Genomic DNA, 14,025 nt, shown 5'->3' with positions numbered 1-14,025 from the left:
TTTCAGCAGCAACATGGGGTTAATCTCCTGGGATTCCATCCTCACCCAGCAGGTGCTGGATCTCTTGTTCCCAAGGTAAGCACCAGACCACCAAGCCCAAGTGTGTAGCCCCCTCACGCCTAGGTCTTGGGGCTGCCATGTACCTCTCAGGGACCCAAAGGTTTGTGATACCTAATGAGATAGAGGACCACACTCATAGCGGAATGTCAGCCCCAAATGGGACGAGTCCTGGAGGTGCCTGCCACAGCCTTGCAAGGGGAGTGAACTCCCCTCTCAGGCAGAGAAACCATCCTGACACCAGCTGGTCACCAAAGTGTGTGGAGCAGTCCCCACACTGGGCACCACAGCTCAATGGTGTGTGCTGAGCTCATTCCCAGGTGGACTCAGAGAGGCCTAGGGGTTTGTCTGGTATAATATTTTTTTTTTGTATGAAAAAGCTCAGTGCCAGGGGCATCTCATAACTCGGGCGTTGAGCAAAGCATTTAGTGTTAATAAAGGATGTGCCAGGTTCCATAGTGGGTCAGAACTTCCTATCTGAGATATAGCTGGACAGGGCCTTTGGAGATGGCAGCGCCCAGGCCCAGAGAGATACGTGGGAAGCAGCAGGTTGGGCTCATTCACCACTGAGCATGGAGAAAACACTCACTGCGTGAAGATATGTTTCCAGGTATGTTGCATAATTCAGTGAAAAATGGGGTCAAAATTTCTGCCATTGTGTCCCTTTTCGTGGGGGTCAGCCTGAAGCTGCAGGTGCCATGAGTACATATCCTACATGTGACTGCATCCCTGACTCCATGAGGCATAACTGCACATTGTCCTCTTCGGTGAACATGGCAGACCCCTGGACCAACTTCAACATGGAATGGGCTTGGGGTCAAGAGGGTGGGCTCCTGGTTCCAGAGTAGGGACCTGCAAGGTGATTTGACTTGGGAAGGCTGAGAAAAGACTGCTCTCCCCAATTCTGTTTCCTACCTGCGGTGTAAGGTGTGGGGCTTCAACAGTAGGAGGAATAAGGCAAAGAACTGTAGGTAGAGTCATGTTCCTCTGGGAAACTGAGAGGAGATGTTGGCCTCAGAGGAAGCTCCTGTGACAATTGATCCCACCATAGCCAATCCCAGTCAGACTACACTCCTCTGTCCTCCTCCAGGGTCACAGAGATGTTGGCTTCACTTATTGAAAAAAGAGAGATCAGTTGCTTCTCCAAGGAACTTGGTGAGAACTCAAGAGAATAAAGTAATATGGCAGCCCAAGCCAGGAGAGGAGGCATCCCTGCATCCCTGATAATAGTGGGCATGAGGACAGATAACTTCTGGAGGTTGAATTCCAGGTTGGAGAGCATGTAGCAAAGAGAAAAGTGTCAGACATATGTCCAGAGGAGGGCAGAGCTGGTCATACCGTGGATCTAATGTTCCTTTCAATGTAGTTTCTTTGCCTAGAGACCTGTCCTGTCGCTGCCTGTACAGCCACTATGTCTTATCTGGGGTGGACTGGTCTGTGCAGAGACAGGGAAGGTTCAGAAGTCCAGGTCTACAGTTTGGTTACTGGAGGCTGTAGGGAAGGAGAGATCAGGCTTCTGCACACCTGCCTTTCCACAGTGCCACACCTTCCTTCCCAGGTACCTGGATGGACTTGTACACCGAGGCTTCCCATCAGCCTCCAGGATCTCTGATTCTCCAGCTGCTGCTGCCATACATGCGGCTCCTCCTGGGTGGCTTGAACCTGGAGCACCAAGCACACCACCTGCTTGCCCAGATTGAAGATGGGAAGTCAACTGAGGCAGAGCCTGAGAGCCAGGAGGCCTGGGAGGGGTTGGGAGAGGTACATAAGGGTAGATGAAGAAAGGTCCAGGTTTTTTCCCCACTGGGTGGGGTGTATATGGCTGGTGTTGGGCTGGGAAAAAGGATAAGCCTTAATCCACTCAGGCAATGGCCCCTGTCTGCAAAGAGGCCCTGTGGGCTCAGGGGCTGAGTTCTTCCTGGCAGACAGGGGTATTGTCTGTCTGTGGGAAGGTCAGGGCAAGGCAGTCATGTTGGCATCTTTTCTCCTCTAGCTACAAGCTCAGTTCCAATGAAGGCTCCTAAGCCAAACCCAGAGCTAGAGCCTTCTCCAGGAATGGCTCTGGTGCCCTGGGAAGGAGCAGCAACAGCATGTCATCCAGAGCTGGAGTCCAGGAGATCAGGTGTCTCCACTAGGTACTCCTCACGGCCCCTGTACAACAAGTGGGTGGGAGGCAGCTGCCACATTCACGTCTTCCTGGAAAACCAAAGGACAACAAAGTATAAGAGCATCCTGGTGAGTCTTTGAGCAGGGGAGTCTCCTAGGAGCCCACACTGGGGAAGACCGAGTCCACTGCAAACACCTTGGACCAGGCCTGTCTTTTTGAATTAGAGCTTCTGGAAGGTCAGGAAGGAGAACAGGGAATAAAGAAGAGAGAGAGAGGCCAGTGCTAAGAGCTTGACTTGAGGGGTGGGAGAATACCAGGATACCCAGTTCCATGAGTGAGTGGGCCTATATGTTTTGGGGTGTGCAGGCCAGAGTGCAGAAGAAAGTGCTGGGTTGAGAAGACTCAGAGAAATATGTAGGCTGCAGGCTGCACTCTATGGACCTTGGTATTGTTGACGAGTGTGCAGGGCCTTAGATGAACACTTGCTCCAGCAGGAGGATCCAGAAAACTTTGAGCTTCTGCAAATTGTCTCAAACTATTAGAGTAAAAGTGGAACAATCAGATGGTGTGGAGCAATGAGTCACAGTGGGCTCAGAATAACTTGCAGCCCAAACACAGTGTGTGTTAGCCTGAAAAACAGGCAGAGTGTGGTGGGAGTTGTGCACAAAACAAACTGCAATGATGGGCACATAAATCTACAGGTACTTAACTTTGCCCCCGTGGCTGCTGGACCTCTCTAACGTGTCCTCCCATCGACCTGATCATGCATTGCAGAGCTAATATCCATGAGGAGAAAAGAAGATAGGAATCTGTGTCTTCTATCAAAGGATAGGCAACCACAGGGCATCTATTTAGTCAGCCTTTCATGACTGTGATAAGTGCACGCTAAGAGCAGTTCAATGAAGAATCATGTCTTTTAGACACCTGGTTTCCAATCTTTCCGTTCATTGCGAACTGACTCCATTTAGGACCAGAGGCCATATCTAGGCAGAAGTGTGTGGTAGAATAGAACTCTTCACAGCTTGTAAACTGGAGTTGAAGAGAGAAATAAGAAGAAGGAGGAGAAGAAGAAGAGGAAAATGAGTAGAAGGAGGAGACAATGAATAAGAACATGAAGAAGACTAGAAAAAGAATATTCAGAGAAGATGAAGAACAAGAAAAAGAACAAGAAGGAGAAACATAAGAAGAACAAGAAGTATAATGATAAATAGATTTAAAATGTGATCAGAATTATAATGATGTAAAGAAATGGAGAAGTGAGGAACTCAAAAAACATATTATTTTTGAGGGACAGCCCTCCTGTGGACATCCTCCATTCCAACAGACCTCCAATTTATATCACCTCCCATTAGCGTATTCATCTATGAATGGATTAATCCACTGGCAAGTTCAAAGCACCCGCCATCAAGTCTTCCCCCAAAACTCACATGTGATCATTGCTGCACCAGGGAGAAAATCTTTACCACATAAGTCTTTGAATCTAGATGCAAACTCTAGCACTGTCCCTTTGGAAGTTTCAACCTGGAGTGAGAGGTTCTGAGGTGCAAAGGGCTTTTTCCTTGAAAGGTGTCCTTTAGTTTAGATCCTGTGCATAGTGGGTCCTCAGGGAGGAATCACTGAGGTAGTCTTGGGTGGAACAGTAGCTAGGTTAGAGGGCTCTCAGTTCTGTTTCTCAGGTCTGACCTGGCAGAAACTCTCAGTTATGGGGGGGATTTTCTGTTGAGTACTCTTTGAGTATCATTTACCACACCTGTGCCCCTCCCTCTCCAGAGCTGAGGATCCCTGTTGATGGAAATGTGTATTATGCTATGAATGGCAGGGTGAACTACCATTTTATCCTGAGGGAAAGACCCGCCAGCAAGTGGTTCAAGGTTAAGCAAAAGGAGGTAAACACTCACCTTCTTCCTAGTGCCACTCCACATCCTCCAAGGTGACAAGCACCTCAGCTTCTGGATGGGTGTTGTAGAACACCCACAGAGCCAACTGACAGGCTGGGGTGGGGTTCAGTTGCTGGGCTTTGCTGATGTTGTCATACCCTGCAGTTCTTGGAGTCTCCTAAAAATACATCCAGGATCCCACCAGCCTCCAGCAGCACCTCTTCTGCAGCAGCCAGACCATTGCCCCAGGCCACCCCCAAAAATGAGTACTCTAAGAGAAAAGTCACCAGTAGCAGCTCCTCACTGCTTCACTCCAGCGAGCAGGTGGAAGACAGCCACTTTGTTCAAGTCCTCCTAGAGGGACAGAGACTGAGGGAGACAAAGCGCATCCTGGTAAGCCTGACAGCAGGGCTGCCTCCTGGGTGTCCACACAGTGGAAGGCAGGAGAGACAGCCAACCCCGGGGCTGTGGTGGGAAATAAAGAAGAGAGAGAGGTCCATTTTAAGGGCTTGACCTGAGGAGGGAGAGCATCAGCATGCCCAGCTCCAGTGGTCAGTGGGCCTGTGTACTGTGGGTTTTGCAGGCCAGAAGCAGACGGAAGTGCTGTGGAAGCTTCGGAATGTATGTGAATAGGGAGCTAAAGGGGTTCTTGGCAGAATTTCTATGTATGTGCAGTAGACACGCTAATGCTGCAGGTGTCTAGCTGCAGAGGAGACATGTTCAGTGACTGCCAGTGCTGAGTCAAGTACATCATTAGAACCAGACCCGCACCGAGCTTCCAGAGGCCAGGGCCTCTTCAGGCTATCATGAAGCACTCAAGTGCACACTCTTGTATCTGAGTCTGTTTTGTGTAGTGGCAGTCAGGACCAAAATTTTCAGTGCGTCTGCCTCTTCCACCCACAAAGGCAGCCTGCATCCCAGAGCACACTTGGTGCACAGATCCCTGGCCCATTGCTGTCATCTCAGTGAGATGAGAGTGTGTCTGTGCATAGGCAGTTTGGTCCTTTGACCTGAGTGGAATGTGGCTCCCCAGGGGGAGGGGAGATGGCAGGTACAGGCAGATATTTGTACCAGGATTGTTCTAGTAGCACATTGCAAGAACCCAGGGGTTATATGGAGGCCACACTCAGGTAGCAGGATAACAAGATTGTGCCCTTGTATATGTAGCTGAGATTTCTCCTGAATGTCCTTGACCACTGTCCTTTGTGTAGCTCCTCCAGAATTAGTTCTCTGATGAAATTTCTCTCATCCTGATCCAGGTGACCTGCCAGGAGAAGATTACAGGCATCGTCCACAGGGCCTTGACCACTATTTTCTCAAGAACACAAATCCAGAAGACTTTGAGCTGCTCAAAATGGTCTCTCAGCACGAGAATAAGTGTGACAATCAGATAATTGGGAGACATGATCCACAGTAAGCTCAGGATAACTCACAGACAAGAGAAAGTGGGCCTTGGCCCCCAGCACAGCCAGAGTGTGGTGGGCCTGGTGCAGGAGACCAACTGCAGTGATGCTCGAGTCAAATCTGCAGGTTCTCAAAGAGGCCCCAGGGGGCTGCTAGACCTCCCTAAATGTGTCCTGCCCTGAGCCTGGGCAGGCATTGCAAAGCTAATATCCATGAGGGGCAAAGAAGAAGGGCTCAATCAATCAGCAGCTGGTTTATAGCTCACTGATAAGGATGCCTTCAAATGAGGATAAAGAAAAAACGGGCCACAAATGGAATCAGCACTGATGTGGACTGACGCAGCACAGGTCCCAATCCATGGCCAGGACATGAGAAGTCCTGCCTAGTCGCAGGAATGTCAGGATTGCAGCAACTGGGAACAGGACTCAGTGAAGAGTAAGTAAGGGCCAGGGGACAGCACGTTTGGGTTGTTTTTGGAACAATTCCAAGTCCTCTGTGCCTGGGTGCCCATCTCCTGAAGATATCAGAATGGCCAGGTTATTATTCCTTCCAGCATCAAAGAAGGGCATCCGAAGATCATAGGCCACAATGCTGATCTGTCCACAATGCCAGTGCTCTTTCCTTTCTTGTGAGCTAGACACTCCTAGCCTCCACCATCCCAGACTGTCCACAATAGAACCCACCATCTGTCGGGCATTATGGTCAGTTTTCCCATTTTCACACACCAAGTCAGTTCGCTTAGCTCTGTCTTACACATGAAGAAGACTGAGGTCAAAATAGTCCAAGGAGCTGGGCAAGGTAACAGTGGCTAGGAATCTCAGTGCTTGGGAGGCTGTGCAGGAGGATCAGAAGTTCAAAAGAGCCTCAGAAACTTTAGTGACTGCCAGTGCTGAGTCAAGTACCTCATTACAACCAGGCCCGCACTGAGATTCCAGAGGCAAGAGCCTGGTTCAGGGGAGCCTGAATCAAAGTAAAAAGGCCTAGAAATGTGTCTCAGTGCTTAAGTGACTCTGGGTTCAATCTCTGGTAAAATAATAATAATAATAAGGAATTACAAAACTGAGAGTCTACGAAGGTGATTTCAGAAGCAGACACTTTGAACCCAAGCATCAGTTGAGAGCAGGCTCCAGACCAGGGAAGGTTTGTGTGTAACAGACGTCAAAAGGGAGGACTATGGGGGGCCTGGAACCCACTAGGTATGATGGCATCTATGCCTTATGGCAGGAGGGTGGCAGTGATGCTGGCCCTCTCCTAGATTTTGGAAACCTTGTTTTCAATAGGGAAGCTTTATGGAGGTGGAATCTATTTTAGCACTCTTGGTCCAGATGAGGTGCTGACTACCACAGGTAGAAGCCTATCCAGAATGCAGTGTCTGTTATTCAGTCTTTCCTGACTGTGACAATGACAAAGAAAGGAAGTCACTTGTCTTTGGTCTTGGTTTCACTCCTGGCCATTGATTGAGAACTGATTTCATCTTGGACAACTGAACAGAGGCTGCATCTAGGCAGAAGAGTGTGATAGATTTGAACTCCTCAGGACGCCCCACCATTGCCAGAGATATAAGGAGAAGGAGGAGGAGAAAGAGACACTCCTGAGTGGGGAGAGGATCACACGATAAAGAGCAGGAGGCAGAAGAAGAAAAAGAAGGAGGTGAACAGAAGGAAGGGTGGAGGGAGATACACAAGAAGAAGAACAAGAAGGAATCATGTAAGAACAGGAAAAAGACCCAGAAAGAACTACAAGAAGATGCAGGACAGAAAGAAGAGCCAGAAGTAGAACAAGAACCAGAATAAAAGTACCAAGCAGACAGCTCCTGATGAGAAACAAGGGGAAGGAGAGCGAACCTAGAAAACAATAGAGTTCTCCAGGGCACCACCCTGCTCAAGTCCTCCCATGTCCATGCCCAACACACCTCTGATGGATATCACCTCCCCTCCACGTATTCATCCATGAGTGGATTCATCCGGGGCAAGGGGATGAATTCCCCCACCATCCAATGCTTCCCTGAATGCCCATGTGTGAGCATGGCTGCCCTGGGGAGAAAGGCCTAAGCACAGGAGCCTTTGCCAATCCTGATGCAGAGCCTAGCAGTGTCCCTTTGGCAGATCCAACCTGCACTGAGAAGTTCTGGGCCCAAGGTGCTGTTTCCATTGCCAGGTGCTCTTTTGGTTTAGAATCCTGTACATCATCTTCTCCAGGGAAGAATCACTGAGGGAGTCTTTGGTGGCACTGTAGCTGGATAGGAGGGCTCTCAATTCTGGTGCAGGCTCGCCCTGGCGGAGACTCTCAGGGGTTGTGGGTGTTTTGTGGTCTAATCCTTGAGTGCCACCTAACAATTCTCTCCACTTTGCTCTGCAGAAATCAAGGTCCCTGACCACTCACTGATGTATCTGTCCATGAATCCACAAATCAAATATTATTTCATCGTGAGGAAACGCCGCGAGGTCAAGGGAAAGGAGGTAAACACCTACCTTATTCAAGCTGTACTTGTGCTGCCATTCCACTCCCACCTGGGGAAATAAGAAGCCTGAGCACCTGGACATATGTGCTAGAAGCCCACAGAGCCAACTGACAGGCTGGGGTGGCTTTCTGTTTCTGGGTTTGCTGATGTTCCATCCCCCACAGTTCTCAGAATCAACCTGCAAGTCCTCCAGGCCGCTTTCCCACAAGCAGGTGGGAGACACCTGCTTAATTCGTGTCCACTTAGAAACACAAAGTCCAAAGATGGCCAAGAGTGTCCTGGTAAGCCTGGGAGCAGGGGTGTCCCCTGGTGCTTACACCTGGGTGGGGAGCAGACACTGGTCCAATACCATGGACTACTCATGCCCTCTTGAATTGGACCTTCTGGTTGGTCAGGAAGGATAGATAGGAATAAAGGAGGCAGAGGTCAGTGTGAAGGGCTTGACCTGAGATGAAGGAGAGCAGCAGCTTGTCCACCACCATGACTGAGGGAGTCTGTGTGTCAGGTGGTAGCATGCAGTCCAGAAGGGCAGGGGCAGGTATGGGTGACAGATGAGAATAGGACAGGACCTAGGTGGCAGATTCCCCTGTATGGGATGCTGGCGTCCATGGAGGAGGACAGCAGTATGAGGTTCTGCATGTTTTTTCAACAAGGAGCTGAGAGGGTCTCTCTGCAGAATCGATAAGGATGTGGAGCAAGCACATGAAATGTCTAGGTAACCCGCAGGACAGGAGCCCTTTCCAATGACCACCCTTGCCAGATGAGGTGCCCTCCTACACCCCAGCCAGCACTGAGCCTCTGGAGGCCAGGAGCTCTCGTGGCTATCTTTCGTCACTCCTGTGTGTGGTCATGTTCCTGGGTCTGATTTGGGCCCTGGCAATCCAGACCAAAGCCTCTAAGTTTTGTGCCTGGGTCACCCCAAATGCCACCTGCATCCTCAGGCAGACCTGGGATCTTGGAGGCCACTGTCTCATTCCTCCCATCTTGTGGGATGAGATTGCATCTGTATACAGGTTGTGGGGTCCTTTCACCTCGAGAGGAGTGCAGCTCCACAAAGAGCAATGGCAGGTCCAGGAAGTCCTATGTACAAGGATTGGGCTAGTAGCCTATGGGAAGAGCCCACGCGATGAGCAGGAGGTCAGCCTCAGGTAGTAGGGTCATGGATGTTGCCCTTGTATTTAGAGTGGAGGTGCCTCCAGAATGCCCCTGCCCACTGTCCTTGGGTAGTCACTTCAAGGCCCATTTCCTGAAGGCCTGTCTTCCATGCTGCTCCAGGTGACCTGCCACGATCGGGCTCCTGTCGTCATCCGCAGGGCCCTCGAGCTACACTTGCTTACTCCAGAGAAACCAGAGGACTATGAGCTGGGCCAAATCATCTCTCACCGTCAGAGTATGTGGGACAGTCAGATGGTCAGGAAGTGGACTCAGGTCAACTCATAGCACCAAAGAGTAGTCTCTGACCCTTGTACACTCAAAAGTATGTGTGGGCTCCCGTGCAAAAAGAATACTGAATTAAAGCTGGTGTAAAGTCTCTAGGTGTGACTCTTATGTGGCTCCCCACCTGGTGCCCTCTCCTGGTCATGAACAGGCATCCAATGCTGGCATCAGGAGTGGCAAGGAGGAAAGCCTCCTTCCAGAGGAAGTAGGGCCCCATGGCTCTTGGATAGGAGTGGTTTAGAGGAACATGGGAATGCATGGGCTAAAGATGGAACGGGCATTTTGTGGATTGAAGCAGCAATATTGAAAGCCTTGTGTGTGACCAGAAAACCACTGCCTGGGCAGAGCATGGCCAGGATTCTAGCAAGCAGTGCCAGGATGAAATTGGGAAGAAAACACAGGCTGGGAGACAGCTTGAATCATCTGTCTTTGCATAAATTCCATGGTCTTCTGTACCTGAGTTCACTTGCCAAGGAGTGATCACAATAGCCAGGTTATGATCCCTAACTTCCTGAGCACGTAGCCACAGAGCTCATCTGATAATAATGTCAGCGCTTTTTCGTTGGTTGGTTGGTTGGTTTTTGTGAGCCAAACACCTCAGCAGCCATGATCCCAGCCTATGTACGCTGAAGACCACCATCCCAATGAGTTCTAGGATCACTTGTCTCCTATCTTAACCTTCTGTTAGGTTAGTAGAGTCTATGGAAGAGGAAGTCTGTCTGGGGCCTTGGTAGCCTAAGAAATTCATAGCAGAGATCTTCACATCCAACCCAGAAGGGATGGAGAACAGGCTCTAGGTTAGAGGAGGGCGAGAGGAAAGAGGTGTTCAGAGGAAGGAGAAGCGGGCTGTTGTATTCCCCCACTCGGGGTCATGGCACCACTGGACCATACACCATGTTGGAGGGAAGCAGTCCCTTTGCTGGTCTTTGGAATCATTGTTCTCAGGAGGGCAGCATTTGGGATGTGGCCTCCATTCTCGGAGGCTGGTCCACATGGAGGTGGGCTCCACCAATGCAGAAGCATGGCTCTAATGTGGTATCCGTGCTGGTCAGCCTGTCCTCACTGTGGCCAAACTTAAGGAAAATAACTCAGAGGAGGAATCCTAGGCCTTTTCTCTGGCTTTCACAACTTTCTCTTTGGTTGTGCTCTGAGGCTGTCCATAAAGCTCTAGTGTGTGGCAGTGGAGAGCTCCTCAGCCCTTGCCACAAAGGCATAGACTGGGAGAGAGAGAACAAGGCTGGGAGAGAGGGAGAGAGAGAGAAAGACGGAGAGGAGAAGGGGGACCTCTACTTGGAGAATGAGGATTCAGTGGAGCCAACAGGGACAAGGTACCGTTGCCAAGGACGCAATTCTCTTCAGGTCTTCCTCCAACCATACCCAACCTTTCTTCCAGTCCCTCCCACCTCCCAGTAGTGTATTCATCTTGAATGAGAATTTCATGTTGACACCAGAGCACTCACCATCCAATGCTTCCCTCCAAACCCACCTGTGAAGATGGCTCATGTGGGGTCTGAATCTTCGGCACAGGAGCTTTTTGTGGGAGATTTCAGATGCAAACCCTAGTGGTGTGCTTTGGAAGATGCAAGAGGACCTGGGATGTTTTGGAGTCCAAAGCCTTTGGTAGGAACCGACATTAGGTCTGTTGAAGTGCTCTGCCTAGTTCTTCCTCAGGGAGGACTGTGGAGGCTGTCTTTGTTGGTATTGGTGCTGAATTGGAGAGCTCTCAGTTGTGTGGCTCAGGTCTTTTCTGGCCGAGCCTCTTATATTTTGGGGTGTCCCATGTTGTACCTCTTGCATGCCAACTGCTTCCCATATACTACTCTCCTCCCAGAGCTGAAGATTCCTCACCATTGCAACGTTTTTTATGCTATGAACCCTCACATTGAATACAACTTTGTGCTGAGGAAGAGGACCATCTCAAAGAAGAAGGATGAGTGGATCCAGCCCAAACCTACCCCTTGTGATGCAAAAGAGGCTCAAGCTCTCCATAGGATCCTTCTAAGAACATTCTTCTGCTGTTTGGTTGGGCAGTGCTGAAGCATCCTATGATCATTTACATTTATTAATATATGCTTCAAAATTTTGAAGTTGCCAATCTATAGTGTGGCATTAGATATTTGTTATATATTCCCTTTAGTAACATATTCATTACTATATCATATATTTGTTATTTAAACTAAGTACTTTTTAAAATATAAATTTTTTGTTATCTGATCTACTTTGATGATTTGAGTGTCTTAATTGTAGCAGTTGATTCCTAGAAGAAACATATAAGCCCAAAGGAAGGAATGTTTCATTTGATCACAAAGAAATTTTGTTTTTAGGAGTTTTTAAGATGGTATTATCTGAGTTAATTTTCCAATGGGAGCAATGGAATATCAGATATCATGACACAAACACAAACAAAGACACACAAACATACACTAGAGCACACACACACTCGTTGAAGGATGGAGAGTCTGAGTTGGTCTATGGTGAAATACTTTGGAGAAGTCTTTCAGATTTCTCCAATTTTGGAGTATTTTCAATTTCATAAGGTATCTTGTAGATGAAACCTAAGTCTAAAGAGACATGCCTGTGTGCTTCACATGCAACTTTATACATTATCTGAAGGTAATTTCATGCAATATTTTTAGTGAAGCTGATTTTGACTGTGAACCATCATCCCCAGAGGTCCGGTGTGAAATTTTCTACTTGTAGCATCACAATGGGGTTCCACTGTTTTGTTTTTGGAATATTTCCAATTTTAGTTGTTCAGATTTTAATGATATATAATATATAATATATATATATATATATATAATTTAAAGATAATGAATTTTATACATCTAGGAATCTGTAGGCCATAGAAAATGAATGGATGCCAACTGCTGCCTAGACTGGTCTGCAGGATCCTGTAGCGTTTGAGCATGTGTGAGGGCTGCATAGGGCTTGCAAAAAATCCTGCATCAAACTGAGTTCCTAGAAATCTCCACCACAGCATAAGGGCCAATGAGAAGTACACTTCCACTCAGAAGCTGGGAAGCTACCTTATGAAGGTGATCATAGGTGCTGGGCCCCCTTGCTAGGACACTTTTTCTGTTGGGCCAAAACTGTGCTCTGAATGTGTTTGCTGAGAAGGGTTTGACATTTCAGAACTGAAGTAGTTTGTGAAAGCTGCTTCCGCTTGCAGGAACAAAGCGTATTCTCAGTGAGTACTCTGGGACTGTCCCTGGTTGAATTAGAGTTGTCAGAAACACTTGTAATGATTGGCATTCACGGTTTCACATTGAAGCATCTGTGCCATCTGTAAACCACAGTTTGTTGCCTGTGGGGCCAGCATTTCAATGAGTTTTCTGAAAAAGTATGACTTATGGATTTCAATGGAACTTTAGAGAATTGATCTTCTGAGCATTCCCTTTGCCTCCCCATATTTGGTGATGTAAGGTACAAGGGCTCTTTTGGTAGCACACATTGGGATGGAATGTGCTTACTGAAAACAGCTAGGTAATGGAGAATTGAAACCACTTCTGCAAAGCAGTTTCAACTTGCAGGACTAACTTAGTTGTAAGTGAGCACAAGGTGTTTTTTTCTGGTTGAACTAGAATGAAGCAGAACCGGTTCTTAGAGGTGACAAGCACACTTTCACATTGAGGCATCTGTGCCAAAAACAAACAAAAAACAGTTAATTCATGTGGGTACCTGCACTTCAAATGTATGTTGTAAGCAAGTTTGACAAATGGATATCAATAACACTTTGGAGAATTGATCTTTTCGGCTGGTCCTCTTTCTTCCTGCAAGTTAGTGATGCTAGATTCAAGAGATCTCTTTCTGGCGCACTTTGTGTTTCATGCCTGAACTGTGCTCTGAATGTGCTTGATGAGAACAGCTTAGAAGTGCAGAAGTGAAGCTGTTTGTGGAAGCAGCTTCAAGTAGCACAAAGTAACTTGTTCTCAGTGAGCACATGGGAATTTTTCCCTGGCTGAAGCAGTGAAAATGAGAACTGGTTCTCAGCTGGTAGGCATGTTTGCATTTGGAAATGTCTTTGCCATCAGTCATCTAGAGTTCCTTGCATGCAGAAACCTGCATTTCATGTGAGTTTTCAGAAAGGTCCAATGAATGGGTTTCCAAGAAATTTTGTTGAATTGATCTTGCCTTCTCAAAATTGGTGATCCTAGGTGCAAGGAATCTCTTGTAAGCCAATATTGTATTTTGGGCCTGACCTCTGCTCTGAATGAGCTTGCTGAGAATATTTTGGGAGTGCATAAGTAAAGTAGTCTCTCAGCAGCTTCAACATTCAGGAACTTACCTTGTTCTCAGTGAGCACATTGGGGTTTGTCACTGCTTAAAGTAGCATGAAGAACAACTGCTTCTCAGAGGTGGCAGTTTCCCTTTGAAGCATCGGTACAATTGGTCAATGCGAATTCAATGCAGGCAGGCACTTGCATTTCAAGTGAATTTTGTGACAAAAGATTGAGCAATGGATTTCAATCCACCTTGGGGAACTGATCTTTCCAGAAGGCTCACATTTTTTTCTCAAAGTTGTTAAACCCTAGGTATAGAGCTCTCTTGCTAGCACCCTTTGTATATGGGCTGAAACTGTGCTCTGAATGTAATTCCTGAAAATATTTTGGAAGTACAGCACTGAATAATTTTGCAAGCAGTTTTAATATTAGGAAATAACTTTCTTCTCAGTGTGCACA

At 47.8% G+C, this 14,025-nt stretch overlaps 1 long non-coding RNA gene across 1 annotated transcript; it reads left to right on the top strand.

Moving 5' to 3' along the window:
* The first annotated feature begins 5,279 nt into the window (after positions 1-5,279).
* On the top strand, positions 5,280-8,168 carry LOC144369292 (uncharacterized). The gene is made up of 3 exons (XR_013428764.1): positions 5,280-5,880; positions 7,804-7,904; positions 8,071-8,168. It is a non-coding gene; the product is annotated as an uncharacterized LOC144369292 (long non-coding RNA).
* Positions 8,169-14,025: the final 5,857 nt, after the last annotated feature.

The sequence above is a fragment of the Ictidomys tridecemlineatus genome, chromosome 12 (genome assembly GCF_052094955.1).
Source record: "Ictidomys tridecemlineatus isolate mIctTri1 chromosome 12, mIctTri1.hap1, whole genome shotgun sequence".
In the NCBI taxonomy this organism is placed as follows: domain Eukaryota; kingdom Metazoa; phylum Chordata; class Mammalia; order Rodentia; family Sciuridae; genus Ictidomys; species Ictidomys tridecemlineatus.
The sequence above is the reverse complement of the archived record's forward strand: the minus strand, read 5'-3'. Positions and strand labels throughout refer to the sequence as shown.